Source organism: Tupaia chinensis, unplaced genomic scaffold (assembly GCF_000334495.1).
Source record: "Tupaia chinensis unplaced genomic scaffold, TupChi_1.0 Scaffold000127_2, whole genome shotgun sequence".
NCBI lineage: Eukaryota > Metazoa > Chordata > Mammalia > Scandentia > Tupaiidae > Tupaia > Tupaia belangeri.
In genome coordinates this window covers 3711821-3730541 of record NW_006159596.1, presented here as the reverse complement: position 1 = coordinate 3730541, position 18721 = coordinate 3711821, and the positions used below count along the sequence as shown (strand labels likewise).

Here is an 18721-nt window from a genome sequence, read left to right as displayed (position 1 = left end):
AGGTTTGGAAAGTTTTCTTGCAGGATTTCATGGAATAGATTATCAATGCCCTTATGGGTCTCTTCACTTTCTGGAATGCCAATTATCCGGATGTTTGGACGTTTGATGGTATCTAGTACTTCTCGCATATTATTCTCAAATTTTTGTGCCATTTTCTCAGTCTTCGTGGTGGAATTTTCTAGGCCAGCAATTTTCTCTTCTGAGTCTGAGATTCTATTTTCTGTATGATCTAGTCTGCTTTTAATACTTTCAAGGGAGATTTTGACTTCCTGTATTATAGACTTCATTTCTAACAGTTCCGTTTGACTCTTGTAAAGCATGTAATTCCTCTTTTAGATCTTGCAAGAATTTCCTCACCTCTTGGAACTCGTCAACTTCTTTCTCCTTTCTCTTTAGCAGTTCATTGTCTCTCTTCTCTTCCATCTCAGTTAGCTTCGCCATTATGAATGTTCTAAATTCTTTATCAGACATTTCCATGATTTGCATTGAACTTCTTGTGGATGAAGAGGAGATATTCTTTTCCCTTGGAGGAGAGGTATTCTCTTGCTTTCCCATATTTCTTATGGTCCTGTGGTGATTTCTTGTCACCTGATGGATGGTGTGTTTCTTTCAAATTCTTGAAGTTCAATCAGAGTGTTCAGGAGTAAGCAGAAAGAGGTGATCTGGAATCTCTTTGCCGTTCTGTAGTGATCGCAGGTGCAGCAGATTCAGTAGATGTTGAGGAATATGTTAACCCTAATAGTATTTCAATGTTTAGCTACAGTGTCCTTAGATCCATCTAGAAACACATTGAATGGATATTGAAGAATGGAGAGAAAAGAAAAAAGAAAATGAAAGCGAGAGAGAAAAACAACGACAAAGAAAGAGAAAAAAAGACAACCCCCCAAAAATTGTAATTATTGTTTTTCTTAAAAAACAACAACAACAAAAAAAAAGATTCAAAAACCCAAAAAATATAAAACCACGCGCCACGTGAAATGACTAGTTAGCAGGAGCCATGAGGAATCCTCTTCTGAAGCGCTTGGTGTGTTTTCAAGCTCCCGGGCCCAAGACTCAAACCTCAGTTGGCTATGTGGGAATCCAGTACCTTAACCACCATGCCACCTGCTGGCCCCCAGATTATATCACTTTTTTAAAAAATATAGATTTTTTTCAATTTGAGTTGTCTTTTTCTGTTTTGTGTGGTGAACTATTTGTCTATATTAGTTCCTGGAGTTTCTCAAGAGCTACATAGTCTTTACAGTTACTTCAATGTCAAACTGTTTTTTAGGATGCTTGTTTCAATTTACACTTTTACTAGATATATATGTGTAAGAATCCTCATTGCTAGACTCACCAACATTTATTATTATAAAGTCTATTTATTTTTGCCAAATTGGCAGCTGTAAAATTGACTTTAATTTGTGTTTCTTCCAAAGAGATTTTCATTTGTTCTGCCTGGGGCGTTTGAGGCAGCTGATGTGGGATCACCTGAGAGCTGCTCTGAGTGGGATTCTGGCTCAGCTCTTCCACCATCAGGGCCTAAATGTACATTCCTGACCAGGACCTGTGACAGATCTCCCTCCAAAATAACGTTGTCTTTGCATTTGTTTGCTGCTAACCTTGCCAACCTTATTTTAATCTTGTTTTCCAATAGATTTCCCTTTCCTTCTTATACTCAGTGAGCTCAAATATTTTATCTGAGACCTAGTTATACTGTAGTAGGAAAGATCTCTGAGCATCTAATCCATTTTATTTTCAGAAGCTGAAATCAATGATGTAGATTTTTTGAGCAATATGCATACAGGTCACAAAACACTCTTTTCTCCCAGCCCAAACTTTCATAATCTGTTTTGAATTTCACTCCCTTTCAACTCAGAGCTGAAGCTATTCACGCTGAATGCTAGGAGAGAAAATTTGCTTGTTATTTGAGCTTTTGCTATTTGCTTAGAAGCTTCTGGTGTCTTGTGGCCTCTGGCCTTTAGTAGTCTGTGATTACTTTCTCCTCAAAGCCAACAGAAAATGCTCTGGATCACAGAGTTCCAGTGGAGTAGGAGGGAGAGATAATTGGAGGAAGAACTGAGCTCTGTTTAATGTGTAAGGAAATTCAGGCTGGGTTATTTCCTGGTGTTCAGGAGGGGATTCTAGATATTTTTCCATATCCGATAAAACTACTTTTACAAATGGAGCCCCACCTAACTCGGCCTCATGTCCCACTCTGGCCCCCATGCACTCAGTGCTTTGGACTAGATTTTTTTTTTTAATTGCCACAGAGCATGTGCATTTTCTAAAGACAGAGGAAGAAAGTATCCCCTAATTGAGGTGGTCATACCAGAATCCCTTCTCCTCCATTTATTTCTGCAACCTATTAAGATTTTGGAGAGACATGCGCATGTGCCTGGAATATTTTTCAAGCCAACAGGGCTGGGATTCCAACCACAGTCAGCCATGAAGGACTTGATTCTCTTAACTATTAGATTATGAGGCCTGCACGGGACTGGATACCTGGGCAGGACTGGATATTCTTTGTCTAATGTAGAAAACATTTTTCGTCCTCTGCTTTGCTGTGTCCTTTGCTTGTTTTGTGGTACAGATTAAACTTCTCCTTGTTCTTTTCCTTGCTTCCATGGCACCTTTCATACATCGAATTATGTCTTCCCACCTTGAGAGTACATCTCAAAACCTGGGAATGTACCTTCTCAGTGCCTAACACAATACTAACCACCAAAGTAATCAGTATATGACAGATGTTAAATGAGTGAGTAGAAAAACAAAGGAACAAATAAAGTCAAAGTCTTGTTGAGATTTTGAGGTCCTGTTGAAGCCCCTTATAAGGATCAGAAGAGTCAAATCATCCTTAAAATCAGCTTTATGAAACCTTTGGAATCAGGAAAATAGACTCCTCTGGTTCTTGACCAGCTACAAGTTCAACTGGTAGTGTTGTCATTTTGATACCCAGAGCAGATGGATGGGAAGTAAGTGGGTGACTACTCTGACTTAGTGTGAGGGTGGACCTTCAGCATGCTCCCGGGGCTCTGCAGGGCACTCTCCCAGCAAACACCTATGAGAGGAGGAGGTAATGGGCCGTGTTGCAAAAGAATATCTAGGACCTAAAGTTCCCTGCCTGTGGGTAAGTCTTTTTTCTTTTCTTCTTCTTCTTCTTCTTCCTCTTCTTCTTCTTCTTCTTCTTCTTCTTCTTCTTCTTCTTCTTCTTCTTCTTCTTCTTCTTCTTCTTCTTCTTCTTCTTCTTCTTTTTTTAATATTTGGCTATAAGACATGTGTGCTTGCCAGAGAGAGAGGGAAATCACCCCGAGAGAGAGGGAAATCACCCCTCCAGAGAGGATGGCTGCACCACAGGCCTTTCTCCTCCATTTTCCTCTTGGGATTTTGGGCCCACATGCACACATGGCCAGTGTGTTTTTCAAGCTGCCTGGTCTGGGACTTGAACCATGTAGTCAGCCACATAGGATCCATTTGCCTTAACCTCCATAGTACCTACTTGCCCCTTCTAGTTAGGTCTTGACCTTCACTTTCTCTCTCTCTCTCTGTGTATATACACACATACACAGATGTATACACACACACACACACATATATATATATATATATGATTTTTGCTATCAGGTATGTGTGCTTGCTGCTTGCTAGAGAGACAGAAAGTGAGAAATTACTCCCAAGGTGATAAACCAAGTCAAAATCCCTTCTTCATTCTCCTCTCAGGATTTTGGGCATGAGCACACGCACATCTGGCATGAGTTTCAAACCACCAGGTCTGGGACTTGAACCATGGTGGGCCATGTGGTAGTCTAGCAATGTGACCATTACCCATCTGCTGATCCCAAGGTAGTGAATATTTAAGAACATTCCCTCAAAACTTCATCACTTTCTTTCCAGAAGTAGGCTGATAACCACGTTGTGTCTGAGTATCTGGGTAACATGTTTTGAATATTAGAGTATCCTCAAATTTCAGTGACTCAGAACCTCCATGACCCTCTCATATATTTATGGTAGAATTTCTTCACTCCTTTTCAGGAAACTCTTTAAGCAATGCCATCTTAACCTCGTAGAGTATAACTGGAGGCTGGGTCCAAGAGGTGTGACCTGAAGTGTAAACTACCTATATGACCAGGTTAGATAAGTAAGCCTGTGTTATGAAGATAGTCGAGGGAATTCTTTATCCAAGAATTTTTCTTGATAGTTTGGCATATTCTATGGTCTTACATTTTTAGTCTACTATGATATTCTTCATTTCTTTAAGATACAGAATTTCCCTTCATGAACAAAATGGGGAAAATACTTTGAATGTTGGGTTGTTATTGTCAGAAATTAAACAGAAACTCAACCATTTAAGAAGTGCTAATGTTAGGATGGATTCATTCTAAATAGGAGACTATATTGTAATCAACAAATATTTACTGGTTGTTTACCCTCCCTCCTTTTCCCCTACCCTCTCTCCTTGCTTCCCTCCTCCTTCCCTCTTTTCTCCTTCTCTTTACCATCTATTCCTTCCTTCCTCCTTTACTTTTCTTGAGCAAATATTTAGAGTGAATGTCAGGTGAAAATGCAATCTTTCGAGTTACTGATATCTTTTTTTTCTAATGGTGAGGTGATTGGAAAGTGCGTTCTGGGACAGGTCATTCCATGCTACTGCAGGTAGACTTGAATTTCTTTGGTTTTAAGCATTCCACTATTTTGAATTTTTAGGAGTGCTACTATTTTTACTTAGAATTGAATGTCCTAGTACTTAGAAAGTCCCTTCTGTCAGCCATCTTGGTGTAAGAATTTATTTATTCATATTTCAGAACAGAGTAGTTCACTAGTGTTCTGATGGTTGCGTTAAATAAAGCCTTTGGGATATAAGCCTCATTTGGGGTCTCATTACTAGAATTTCTGAATCAGTTACTGGATTAGGTCCAAGCATTTTCATATTTAGCAAATTATGTTATTGCTGGTCCTGGAAACACACTTGGACAACTCTAGGCTTATAACTTCCAGACCCATTTATTCCATTCTCTATAGCTGATGATGTAGTGGGCTATTAGTTAAGACATAAGCCACAGTGCTGCAGCTAAGGGACCCCAAACACACTAAATCAAAAAAGAAGTCTGACTCTTTTTAATGTAACAGTCCAGTGGTGAGTGGTCCATTCCTAATAAAGGGTTTGTGGGGCCAGCAGGTGGCATAGTGGTTAAAGTACTGGACTCCCACATAGTTGACTGAAGTTAGAGTTCCAAACATGGTGGCTTAAACTTCATGCTGGGTGCATGTGCATGTGTACCCCAAATCTGAGAGGAGAATGGAGGAAAAGGATTGTAGTGTGGCCATTCCCCTGGAGGGTGACTTCTTGCTTTCTGTCTCTGTCTCTCCAGTGAGTGTATAAGCCCTATTGAAAAAAAATCTTTCTCTCTCTCTCTAAAAAAAGGGGGGGGGCAGCAAGCATCAATGTTTTCAATCTGTGGCTTTCAGTGTTGTCTCTGTCATCTCTATTTCTAGGTAAGTGAGAAGGGATAAAGAGAAGGTACAGTCAAGCAGCACCAACTCTAAGGAGATGAACTGGATGTTACACATGTCATTTCTGCTCCTGGCTCATCAGCTGGGACTGTTGCTAGTCTTAACTCAATTAAAGGAGGTTGGACATATAGCTACTTCCCAGGTGGTCACATGCCAAGCAGAAATGTGGTTTTTGTTACTAAAAGGAAGAAAGTGAGAACATATATTTTTATATATTTGATAATTTGCTGTTGTTGCTTTGAACAAGATGTTTTAGCTAGATACTCGGTAGGTAATACCAAAAGACAAATGGAAAGATGAAGACATGGGACCCACATATCTTGTATGACTAAGGGAGTTAATTTTTGGAATGAATTTAGAAGTCTTTTCATGAATTGATTTGGTATAGGATTTTGATGTAAATATTTGATAACATGGGATACATTTATTGATCAGAAAGAAATTATGTAATAAGTGCTATCTTTTGTTATTGAAGCTCATGGTGACAATTCGTTTTTCCTTCTTTTCTTTTCTTTTTCTTTTTCTTTTTTCTTTTTTTTTTTTGCCTTCAGGCATGTGTGCTCACTGAGGGGGAGAGAGAGAAAGAGAGATAGTGAGAGGGAAACTGAGGAGTCATCCCCCAGGGGGGATGGCCATGCCACAATCCCTTCTCCTCCATTCTCCTCCCTTCTCCTTCCAGAGTCTTGGTCATAAACACCTGACATGATTTTTAAGCCACTGGATCAGGGACTTAAACTGCCATTGGCCAGGTAGAAGTCCAGCAACATAACTGCTATGCTATCTGTTGGTCCCTATTTTCTTAATATGTACCCTTGTTCAGTCATCATTTTATTTTTGTGGGCTTAATTTCAATATGTACTAACCTTTTAAGTTAAAATTTGCACAGATGAAAGGACAAAATGTTTAGCAAGGTTAAAGGTGTTAGAGAAGTGTACTTAACTTCATTCAACAGGAATAATATTTTCAAACTCTGAAAACAACTTTATTATGTACTTATAAAGGTCTCAAGGCCTCATACTTCTTTAATCAACTAGTGGGAAAATGTATTTCTCCAATTCATGCAAATCTAAATGCTCTTGATGGTAATTCACAATAATTTGATAAGAATTTGAAATGAAGGCAATGTAAAAAATACAGTGTGCACAATATAAAAAGTGCAATGGTGGTTTTGACATTACCATTTCTGGCTGATGTTAAGATTGGGGCCAAAAAGAGATTATTTTTGACACTTGAAATAATATAAGAATGATGAATTATATCTACTTGACATTATCATTTTTGATAATGCTTATCTCCCATAATTTTAACCCTGGAGGGCAACATCAAAGGTTGGTCTTTTTTAGAAGATTAAAAGACATTTTTAATCTTATTTCTCCAGGCTGAATGAAGAGCTGAGAAATCATGTGTAAAAGTTGGCAATATTTTTATATTTTTAAGTTCCTTTACTGTGTTCACAGTGCTATCTTACTTAATTTTCATGTGGTATCTGGGGATATCATTTTTTAAAAGTGAACATTGTTAAAGTGTATTTATTCACTTCTTACTAGAGAGGCAACGAGAGAGAGTTGAAGTGAGAGTCAAAGGTATCCCCAACAGAATCTTCATGCTGCAATCCACCCCCAGAACCACCAGCCAGAGCATGTGCCTCTGCCCCTGGCATGCCCAGGGGTTTGCTGGGAATAAAACCCACAGCCTTCCATGTGGATCTAGCTGCATTGTTGCCAAACCACTGCCAACATTTGGGGTGTCGTTGTTTCCATTTTACAGAGGAGAAAAGTGAGGTTTAAAGATATTAAGTGTAGAAATTTATTCACTAGTGAATATTCAAGTATTCACTTGCTAGAAAAACCAGGAACAAAGCAACTTCTGTCTCCTAATCTTGTGTACTTTCTACTACACTGCACTGCCTCTCACGGTAATAGAAGAAGAATTACAGAGATTTATTTATTTATTTTTCCCATGTCTTATTTCTCTTTTCCTATTTGAGTAACTGTGCAGTGTCTGTTTTCCTACATTCAGGTTTAGGAGAATACAGGTGTACACACGTGTAATTAATAACATCAGGAACTGACTTTCTTATCTAATCTTCATGGACAACTCCCTCTGTTACATGATATTTCTGTAATAACTTCAGATAGTTTAGTTAATCTTATACTTCATCAGTTGTAAAAATGAAGATGTTAATTTAAAAACACAGTGAAGGTTTCAGACTAAACAACACCAACTCTCTGAGTGTATTGCTGTTCTAAGAGGTCCTTGGACAACAATTATGGGAAGCTTATACTAAGCATAGATATTCCAAGCTCTTGTTTTGGAAATACGCATTTGAAAATAAAGTGATAATTGAATAATTTCTTTTTCTTTTTTTTCTTTCTTTCTCTTTCTTTTTTCTTTTTCTTTTCTTTTTCTTTCTTTCTTTTTTTTTTTTGTTATAGGGTGAATGTGCTCAGTGGAGAGAGAAGAGGAGAGAGGGGAAGTGAGAAATCCTCCCCCAACCCCACAGGGACAACTTCTTCTATCTCAACTCCCTTCCTTTGGGCAAAACAGCAACCTGGTAAGCTGCTCTAGCAGGAAAGCTGCTCTTGAAATGTCGTTTGTAGATTTCATTGACAATCCTGAAGTCGGTCATGTCAGCCAGTAAAACAATGTGGCTTCTTCTGCTACTCCTCCTAGTGGAAGCTGTCCACTGGGGTTCCTGCTTAGCTGTCCTGAAGTATAAACAGTTCTGTTGACTAACACACCTTGACTGTGCTTTTGCAGTAGTGAACACTTTCTGATCAGCCTCTACATGGCTAATACTCTCTTGGGCTCCTTCTGGGAAAAAAGCCCCTATGAATTTACATTTAAATTTCTATCTATTACATGGAAATTATTCTAATTGAGCCAGCAGGTAGTGTGGTGGTCAAGGCTCTGGATCTCCACATGGCTAACTGTGCAGTATGAGTCCTGGACCCGGTGACTTGAGAAGCATGCCAGCCATGTGTGTGTGTGTATATGTCTAAAATCCCAAGAGGAGAATAATGGAGGGGAAGGGATTATGGTGTGGCCAAACCCTGTGTGTGTGTTTGTGTGTGTGTGTGTGTGTGTGTGATTTCTCATTTCCCCTCTCTCCTCTTCTCTTTCTCCAGTGAGTACATGCACCTGATAGTCAAAAAAAGAAAGAAAGAAATTACTCAATTATCATTTAATTTCTAATGCATATATCCCAAATGAAAACTTGGAATACCTATGCTTAGTGTTAGCTTCCCATAATTGTTGTTAACTGTGCTCATGCTCCCAATCCACATTGAATGTTGTCCATGTGTTCCGTGATTTGAGATTTGGAAAAACATTAATATATTCAAGATTTACAAGGACAGTTGAGTCCACTACTAGAGGGGTATTTCTTAAGTTGTATGTGTGTCAACTTAGGAGCATTCAGGTGAGTTTCAGAAAATGAAATTCGCCAATTTTTAGTAAGTTAAAATTTAACTACAGTGAATTTTTTAAAAATTAAATTAAAAAATTTAATGAAAAATAAAACATAGAATATCTAAATGTATAATTATTTAATCTCAATGAAATCATACTGCTTTAACTTGCTCTGGAATGAAAATATCTTTCTTCCTTCTTTCCTTTTTTCCTTCCTTCCTTCTCTCTTTCCTTCCTTTCTTCTTTCCTTCTTTCCTTCCTTCCTTCCTTCCCTTGCTCCCTTCCTTCCTCCCTCTTTCTCTGTCTCTCCCTGTCTCCCCCTTTTTCTTTTTCCTTTTCCCTTCTCCCTCCTCTTTCTTTTGCAAGTGGGAAGGGGGGAGAAAGAGAGAGAGAGAGAGAAAGAGAGAGAGAGAGAGAGAGAGAGAGAGAGAGAGAGAGAGAGGTGCTTTCGACAAGGACTGGCTATGCTGCAATTCTCTTGCCCCAGTCTCCAGTTAACCACAGGTGTGTGCCACCAGCTGGCCTGGCCCATTTTTTATATTGGGCTGAGAACTGAACCCAGCCTCCCATGTGGCCCTAACATTCACACAGGGTGCCCTCTCATCTGTGCCACTATGGCTAAACCTTTTTTATTTCTTTAGAAAATCCAGGTTTTTAGGGATTTGGCTAATATATCAATACCTCTAGATATTCAGTCAAAATATGTATGTAGTAATTTTATAGATTTTTTTTCCTACTAAAATCAGCACTCCATCAGATATGAATTATAGGCAGATCATACTCAGAGGTTGGAAGATCTAGTGACTGTTTCATTTGGGGAGGTGGAGGTCGGTAGACCTTCAAAATCATTCTGGAGTTTCATTGAACTCTATTCTGTTTCAGAATTTACGGACGATAATAAAACATGTTTTATAACATATAAACTATGTCATAAATTTTTGTCTCTTGGTGTGAAGAAAATCAAGTGTTATAAAAGTTTAACTCTTGGAGATGAGCTATTTGTACCATAACGTGTTTTCCTTAAGCATCTGTAGTTCCTGGTCTTTAAGAATATGTGAGGAGTGGTCGCCTGTGTTTGCTGACCACGTCTTTGTGTGGCGTGCTGGCAATGAAGTCCTGAGTCTCTGTGCAGTAGCCATGGCTTACGTTTTGTATGCCTAGCACCTTCTCCATGGTACTTTGATGTGACAAATAGATTATAATTTGGTGGGACTCCCATCAGCACTCTGTCCCTGTACTGTTCGGGGGAACCTAACAGTCTTGTGCAGAGGGGGCTGGCTCTGTGGCCTGGTGAATAAGTCAGATCCTGAATGGCCAACCCTGTGGTGTGAGTCTTAGACTCGGTAGCTTAAGAAACACATGGGAGCAAATGCATGCCCCAAATACAGACAAGATAGAGAAATGAAGGAGGACCGGTGAGACCATGCTCCACTTGGGAGTAGTGCTTTCTCCCTCTTCCTCTCTGTCTCACTCCCTCTCTCTCATGCGCCTTCTGGCAAAATTTTAAAAAAGAAAAAAAAAAAGAAAGAAAAGAAAGAAAGAAAAGAGAAGTTAAACAGTTGGCTTTCTGTCCCTTTCAGGAGGCAGGCTTCCACCTGGCAGGTCTTGATGTATCACAGTTGCTGGGCCTCCTGATCCATAGTCTCTGGAGCTGATTTTATTCCTATACATTACCAAAGCTATTTTGCTAGTCTGCCATCCATTCTGAGAAGTCTCGTTTACCATTTTAATATATTTACTTTCATTTCACTCAGCCAGAAATTGGTTTGGTGGCTTATAACTAAAGAACTTTGACCTGATTGTGTTTTAAATTGTTGCTATTTTCTGTAATACAGGATCAACCACAAATTGTTTTTTATGAATAGAGCAAGGTTTTTTAGCTGATTTGATGAAAATCAAAGCTAAGTCGAAACTTAGTTACTCCTTGTCTTGCTTGATAGCTAGCGAGTGTGATTTAAATAGTGAACCAAACTTACCAGTTTTAGATTAGAGCATGCTTCAAAAACATTGTAACTTTTGAAACAGGCCTTTCCACTTGTAGTATACAATCTATGTTAAATGTTACAGAAAATCATTAGACACTTTGCCCTCATCTATAATTTATTTGTGTAATATCAAATTTTTAGAAACATCTTTAATTGTAATGGATTTTTTTTTTTTTTGGACAGGTTTTTGCTATAGGGTGAGTGCACTTGCCAGAAAGACAAAGAGACAGAGAGACAGAAAGTGAGAAATACCCCCCCACCCCAGGAGGAATGGCCATGCTGCAGTCCCTTCTCCTCTATTCTCCTCTTGGGATCTTGGGTATGCATGCACATGCTCCCAGCATGAGTTTAAGCCAGTGGGTCCAGGACTAGAACCATGGTCGACTACATGGGAGTCCAGCGACATAGCCATTATGCCAGCTGTTGGTCCCTGTAATGGAATTTTTAAAAACTTAACATATTGTAAGAACTTATTCATGACATACCTCAGTAGATTCATGTAGATTTTATATATAAAATCTCCATCCATATATATATATATACACACACACACACATTTGTGTATGTATGCATGTATACATGTCTGTTCATGCTTGTGTGTATATATACATGTATGTCTGTGTATAGATATATATGTACATTCTAAGACCCCCCCCCAGTGGATGCCTGAAACCACTGATAGTACTGAGCTCTATATATACAGTGGACCTTCCATATCCATGACTTTCACATGATGTATTCAACCAATTGTGGATCAAAAATATTTTTTAGAACATTTGTTGTATCTGTACTGAACATATTATCTCCTAAACAATATAGACTAATAACTATTTACATAGCATTTCCATTAGGTATCATAAATAATGTAGAGGTAATTTAAAGTATGTGGGGGATGTGTAGGTTATATGCAAACACTGCACCGTTTTACAAGGCAGTTGAGCATCTGCAGGTATCCTGGATCCAATCCTGCATGGGTACTAAGAGAGCCTGTACTGGTGCTTTTTCCTGTACATAAGTACCTTCGATAAAGTTTCACTTATAAACTAGGCACAGTAAGAGACCACCAACAATATCTCATAATAAAATTGAAAAATGTTAACCATATACCCTAATAAAAGTGAATGCAGATTCTCTCTCAGAATACCTTAATACACTGTATAATACTTATTTTCACTCTGCAGTTAACTGCTGAAGGTGCGTGCGCTTTACAGAGAGAGAGGGAGTGAAATGGAGAGGGAAAATCCACTATTCAATGGAGCATGGTCACACTGTAATCCCTTCTTCACTTCTCCATCCTGTTGGGATTTGGGACTTCAGACTCATACTGAATTACATCATCAGCTTTCCTGGTTCTTCATCTCTCAGGTGTCGTACTGTGGGAATTCTCAGCCTTCTAATGAGGCTCACGAGTCAATTCCCACAATAAAGTCCCTCCTACATATCTACATATATATAGCTTATTAGTTCTGTTTCTCTGGAGAACCCTGACTAATATACCAAAGTCTCTGGTCTCTCCCAATTTTGACTCTACCTTTCTAAGATCAATTTTAAATTTACATGAAGCTATCATTTTTATGGAGGGATATACACTAAGATTTTGTCAAATTTTTTAATAGAGAAGATTTCAGACTTTTAAAAAGATTCTGAGGACCAGCAGATGGCATAATGGTTATATTGCTGGACTCCAACTGAACACAAGTTTGAGTCCTGGACATAGAGGCTTGAAACTCACACTGGCACCTGTGAATATGTGCCCAAGAGAGGAGAATGAAATCACCTCCATCTGGGATGATTTCTCACTTTCCGTCTCTCTGTCTCTCTCTGTCTTTCTAGCAAGCACACGTGCCCTATAGCAAAAATATCTCTAAAACAAACAAACATACAAACAAAACAAAAAGAAAGAAAGAAAGAAAGAAAGAAAGAAAGAAAGAAAAAGAAAGAAAGAAAGAAAGGATTCTGAAGCTTTGGTGGTGAACATACCCCATGAAGAAACAGAAAGCCAGAGTGATTTGGCATATCAAGGCCATTTATTCCATGAAGATGCAATATGTCTGATTTGACAACTGGTCACCATGATCTTCTGTTGCGATCACCATCATAAATAGGTTGGGAAAACTCAAACCAAAGAAAAATTTGATTTATATTCACTGCATGAATTTTCCCAGGGTTGGGTGATTAAAAGGACTCGCCAGACTCTCCATGGGCTACTCACTTAAGTTTTAATAATGGTAAGAATATGGTAAAGCAGGAGAAAGAAGGCTCAAATGTCAGAGCTCCATGATGTTCTGGCACAGCTCCTCCATTCCCTTCTGAGAGGCAGAGAACTTGCTTCGTCTTTGGATTATGAGTTACCAGTTTACATCTATGTAAGTTGCCTTGATCTCAAAAAATGAGAATCCCATCTGAGAATATGTATTTTACATCCCTCTGGCCACATAGCCCAAATGAGACTTTATGATATGACTCAATAACAGAAACTAAGAGGATGAATAGAAACCAGGTGCCCATCATCAGTCTTTACTTTTCCTATAAACAATGCTGATAAATTAGCACAGGTTGTCTCCTGGTCTGTCTTGGACCCTAGATCCCGACTGCATTCATAACAAGCTAGAACATTTCATGGAGGTTTGGCCAAGGATCAGCACTGTGAGTCAAAAACATCTCTGGAGATAAACATAGCATTGTAACACATCGGCTGGGACTAACCCTGCTTTTAAACCATCTACCCTCCTGACCCTCAATGAAGCTTTCCAAATTACAATTTGGTCACCAGTATTCTTCTTTCTGCATTTTTGTGACATTTGTAGTAGACAAAAATCAGAAAGATGAATATCAAATTACTGATCACTTGTATCATTCCAGTGTAGGTTTTACTAAGAAAACATTTCAGCCTTTCAAAAATATTTCAACTACAATATTGAGTCTCCAGAAAAGTCATGACACATTTTCACATAGAAAAACAGAAAAATACGTCATGACTTTTGTGATGACCCAATAATTCATAATTGCATACAAGCTTGATGACTATTTCTTCCTTTTTTAAAAAATTTTTCTTGACTCTACCACTGAAAATGGAACATGAGAAGAGAATTAGGGACTAGGGTAGTAGAGAAGAGGTCGAGATTAGAGATGCACTGCAAATTCTAACGTGGGAATGTCCCAGTAGATGAATGGCATGGTGACATCAAGTTTGAAAGAGGCAATGGGGAAGGAAAATAAAAATTTGTTTGGCACAAGGAAATGAAGAAGCAGCTGGGACAAAGACTCAACCTCCAGACAGGAGCTCTTATCCATAGGACCATTGCAGAGCAAGGCAATACATCACAATTCACTGATTTGAACTAACTTATAAGAAGGGGTTGGTGCGTAGAGCTCACTTGGGATGCCAGTGAATTAATCTGTACTTCCATCTACTCATTCATCTGTTTTTACCTGTCCAGTACATGTGTACTGAATACCCATTATGTGTCAAAAATTAGGTGCAGAATGCAAGGCAGACAAAATTTGTGTTCTCAAAATTTATATTCTGGTGAGAATTGAAAGAAAACATTATTTAGATTTTAGGCTGGTGAGCGGCTGATGTAGGGCTGCTTTAATTCTTCCCAAATAGGAGTAACATTGGTTCCAGGGTCTAAAGTTAGAAGGATACTGTAGGAGAGGGGTTAGCATCCAAATTTGGATTTTGGAAAAAAGTCTGACTAGAAAGTCAAGCAGGTCATTTCACTGCCTACCTCTTCAGAATGGGAGCTAAATGACCATATCATCAGAAAAGTCATGACATTTTTGCATAGGGAAACACACAAAAAGATGTCATGACTTTTTCAACTACCCAATGCAGAGTTTGTGTTGAATATCTAACATTTTATGTAGAAAATTCGGGTTCCCAAATCTTCTATTATTGACATGATAAAATTGTGTCTTCTTGTAACTGGTTATTACAACACTCTACTTGACTTTGTGTTATAGATCTAGACCAAAATGAAGCACAGACTGAGAAATATATAAGCTTTTGCTCCATCAATGGCTGTTTCTAAAAGAAGACATTTCACAAAGGTTCTGCTCGAGCATTGCAGATTTGTTGTAACAAACCTGAATATCATCCTTCTTCCTCATCACTTAATATAAGTACTTACTGTGTTCAAGCTCTATGGGTTAAGAGATTCAAACTTAAAGATAAATATCTTCTATCAACTACAGAAGTATAATTTTCATGTTATCTCACTCCCTAGAGCTTTCAGAAACTGACTTATTCTTTCACTTTACCTTATTTTTAATACTAAAATAGTGAGCACCAATTCATGCAATTATATTTGATAAGAGTAAAATCAGAAACTTCACTAGTCAGTAAGACTTCTCATTGTTTAATGGTGAAGGAAAGAGCCTTTATTTCCATTTCATTTAAACGTTGACTGCTACTTTAGTAAAGAGAGAAAATAAATTTTCATGGAATTAGCTGGTAGTTTTTAAGACTCTTAGGCAAATTGGTAGCAGAGCTTAAGCGGTTATAAAAGAAGCTGATAACTCTGAAAAATATGAAAAACTGCAGTGCTTTTACTTATATACACATATGTGGCTATATTTAAAGGTCAAACATGAGCCCATAGTTTTGTTAGAAAAAAATGAGGTTTCTGAAGCATATGTAGTGAGCAGAATGAAATCAGAATCTTTTGAGAAGAAAATTTAAGTGGAGAAAAGGCAAAAGAAATATACTAGGGGCTTAGAGGGGAAAAAATGGAGCAATAATAGATTATCATATAATAATCAAAATATGAAGGATAAAAAAAGACGACACCAAGTGAGAAACAGCGTACCCATGACAACTTGGGTAGTTCCTGTTTTCCTTTGTTAGACAATGAATCTTACCCTCATGCTCTTGTCTATAATAATAGCTCCTTGTGACAAGGAAGTCAGCCTGGATTCGTGTTTTGTCTTATACATTTATATGTCATTTGTCTTTCTTTTGATGAATGTCCTATCTGTGCAGAAATGTTGATCTTGTTTACAAAAGCCTCTTAAACTGGATTTTGAGATACAATGATATATTTTGAGGAAAAAAGCACAAACAAATCACAGCTTTGCTGACTCTAATTCTTGGCTCATTTTTCATTTGTTTCAATTATAGGATTTAATTAAACAATAATTCCTGCACATTTCATTCTAAGAAAGACTATGTAGCAGATGCCAAGGTTAATTATTGGACAATTGAGTCTACCAATGAATGTGGAATGTTGTAATTAGGTTCATATAAAGAAAAAACTGTGAATTTGCACTTTTTGTGATGTGCAAAGCCATATCAAAAATGCATCTGGCTAGAAATAAGCAGTGAGAAATGAAGAGCTCTGTATTCAGCACCCTTAGCTGGACTTGGCATGAACCAATTGGTTCACAGGGAGACAACTTAGTTGGCATGTCTCCATGCTGGGTTGAAGTCCCCTTCAGTGTGGAATTTTATTCCTAGATTAATATTCAGGCAGTGAGCAAGAACCTGGAATATGAAGCACAATGTCATTGTAAGGAATAAAAAGAAGTCTATATTTGGAATTAAAGGGACCTAGCTTAATTGAACCTTAGGTGTTCTATACCAGAGGTGATTTCTTGATTTCTGTCTCTGTCTTTGTGGCAAGTGCAAAAATTTCTGGGAAAAAAAAAAGATTTTTTTTTTTAGCTCTAAGAACTGGAACTTGTTTATAAATTCTATAATATTCTTTCTGGACAACTCTTTTTTTATTTTTTTATTTTTTTTTTTTATTTATTTTTTTTGGAGAGATTTTCACTGTAGGGCGCATGCGCTCACCAGACAGACAGAGAGAGACATAGAGACAGAAAGCGAGAAATCACCCCCCAGGGGGGATGGTCACACAACAATCCCTTCTCCTCCATTCTCCTCTTGGGATCTTGGGCACGCACGCACACGCACCCGGCGTGAGTTTTAAGCCACCGGGTCCGGGACGTGAACCGCGGTCGACTACGTGGGAGTCCAGCGACATAGCCATTACACTAACTGCTGGTTCCCGACAACTCTTTTTATTTTGAAAGCAAAATCAGGTTTAACTTTTGGGCATTGGCTTCTAGAAATGTGAGTTAGATAGATTTTGGATAGTAATACTAATATATTAAAACCATTTAATTTTGATAAAAAGATTGATTCCAGTTCTACTAATATTAAATTCCAATATCAGCTCAATATTTCAAAATACACTATATAGTCTATCAATATATGTCATTATTTTCATACTGTGGGTTCCTGAATAAGACACTGAATTGCAATTTCATTTCAGGAGTGTCTCTCAAAGATGATCAATCAATTATTTTTTAATTGTTATCTTAGGTAGCCAAAGAATATGATTTTGGAAGGTAATTGAGTTCATCCCTTTAGAAAACACAACAAAATGGAACAGAACAGCAACAACACAACTTCCCCCAGCTGACTGAAACTATGTATTTGGTGGTCTGCATGTCTAAAACGTCAAACTTGAATCATCTCCACTGCTACTGACTTTCAATCAGGAAATGAGTGTTGACTAGGTAAAGGTTCAAGGAATACTTTTCCTGGCATCTAAAAGCTCCTCCACATATTTCCCAAGAACATTTTATATATCTATGTTTGACTGAACTGCCACAGATAACCATGGGAGCATTTGTCCAGACAGACAAGGATGGATATATTTATTTATTTTGTGAATCTGTTAGAATTTTGTTGTTGTTGGGACCAGCAGTTAGCATAATGGTTGTGTCTCTGGACTCCCACGTATTCGACCACAGTTCGAGTCCCGGACGCGGTGGCTTAAACTCACGCCGGGCGTGTGTGCTTGCGTGCCCAAGATCCCGAGAGGAGAACGGAGGAGAAGGGATTGTGACGTGGCCATCCCTTCTGGGGGTGATTTCTTGCATTCTATCTCTCTGTCTCTCTCTGTCTGGTGAGCGCACGTGCCCTATAGCAAAAACCTCTCAAAAAAAAAAAAAAAGAATTTTGTTGTTGTTACTGGATTTGACAGAAAATTCAAAAAGAAAAGTTGTTTAAACAATACAGAAGTGGACTTCTCTCTTGAGTACAATTCTGGAGTATAGTATGTATGGCACCATTTTTTTTTTTTTTTTTGGCTAGGCATCTTTTAGCTTTTTGTATTACAATATCTGACTTCCACTGCAAGATCTTTTTATCTCCAAGATGGCTAACATAGTTTCAACCATTTTATTTCCATTACAGACAACCACAATGAGGAGAGAACAGTGTATTAGGGTTGGAGGGAACTTCAAAAAGTTCATGGAAAAATTCATTAAAGTACACATTAATTTTGGTGCAGAAAAATTAAAATTTATGCATTTAAAAAATAATATAAATTTTCTGTGAATATTTTGAAGAACCCCCTTGTATTTCCCTTTAAAAACCTTTTTTCTAGAAACTACAAACACCATCTTCACTTGTTACATATTGCTTTGGCCAGAATTTAATCACTTGGCAATATCAGCTTACAATTTAGGTTGGGAAATGCCATTTTTCTGGAGTAGTCATATGCTCAGCTAAACTAGGAATTATAGAAGGAGAGTAGATGATGGCATATTAATATTGACACTGGGGATCCGCAGTTGGTATAATGGCTGTGTCGCTGGACTCCCATATAGTCGACCATGGTTCGAGTCTTGGACCTGGTGGCTTAAACTCGCGCCAGGCACATGTGTATGCGTGCCCAAGATCCCAAGAGGAGAATGGAGGAGAGGGGACTGCAGTGTGGCCATCCCCCGCTGGGGGTGATTTCTTGTTTTCTGTCTCTCTGTCTTTCTGGTGAGTTCATGCGCCCTACAGGAAAAAAAAAAAAAAAAAAAAAAAAAAAAAA

The 18721-nt window shown here is 38.2% G+C and overlaps 1 protein-coding gene across 1 annotated transcript in view; it reads left to right on the top strand.

Moving 5' to 3' along the window:
• INPP4B (inositol polyphosphate-4-phosphatase type II B) overlaps positions 1-18721 on the top strand; it is a 957317-nt gene that overhangs the window by 35279 nt on the left and 903317 nt on the right. The window contains exon 5 of the mRNA XM_014586328.2: positions 7926-8044. The gene's annotated coding sequence lies outside the window, so the exon portion shown is untranslated. The remainder of the gene's footprint in view (positions 1-7925; positions 8045-18721) is intronic.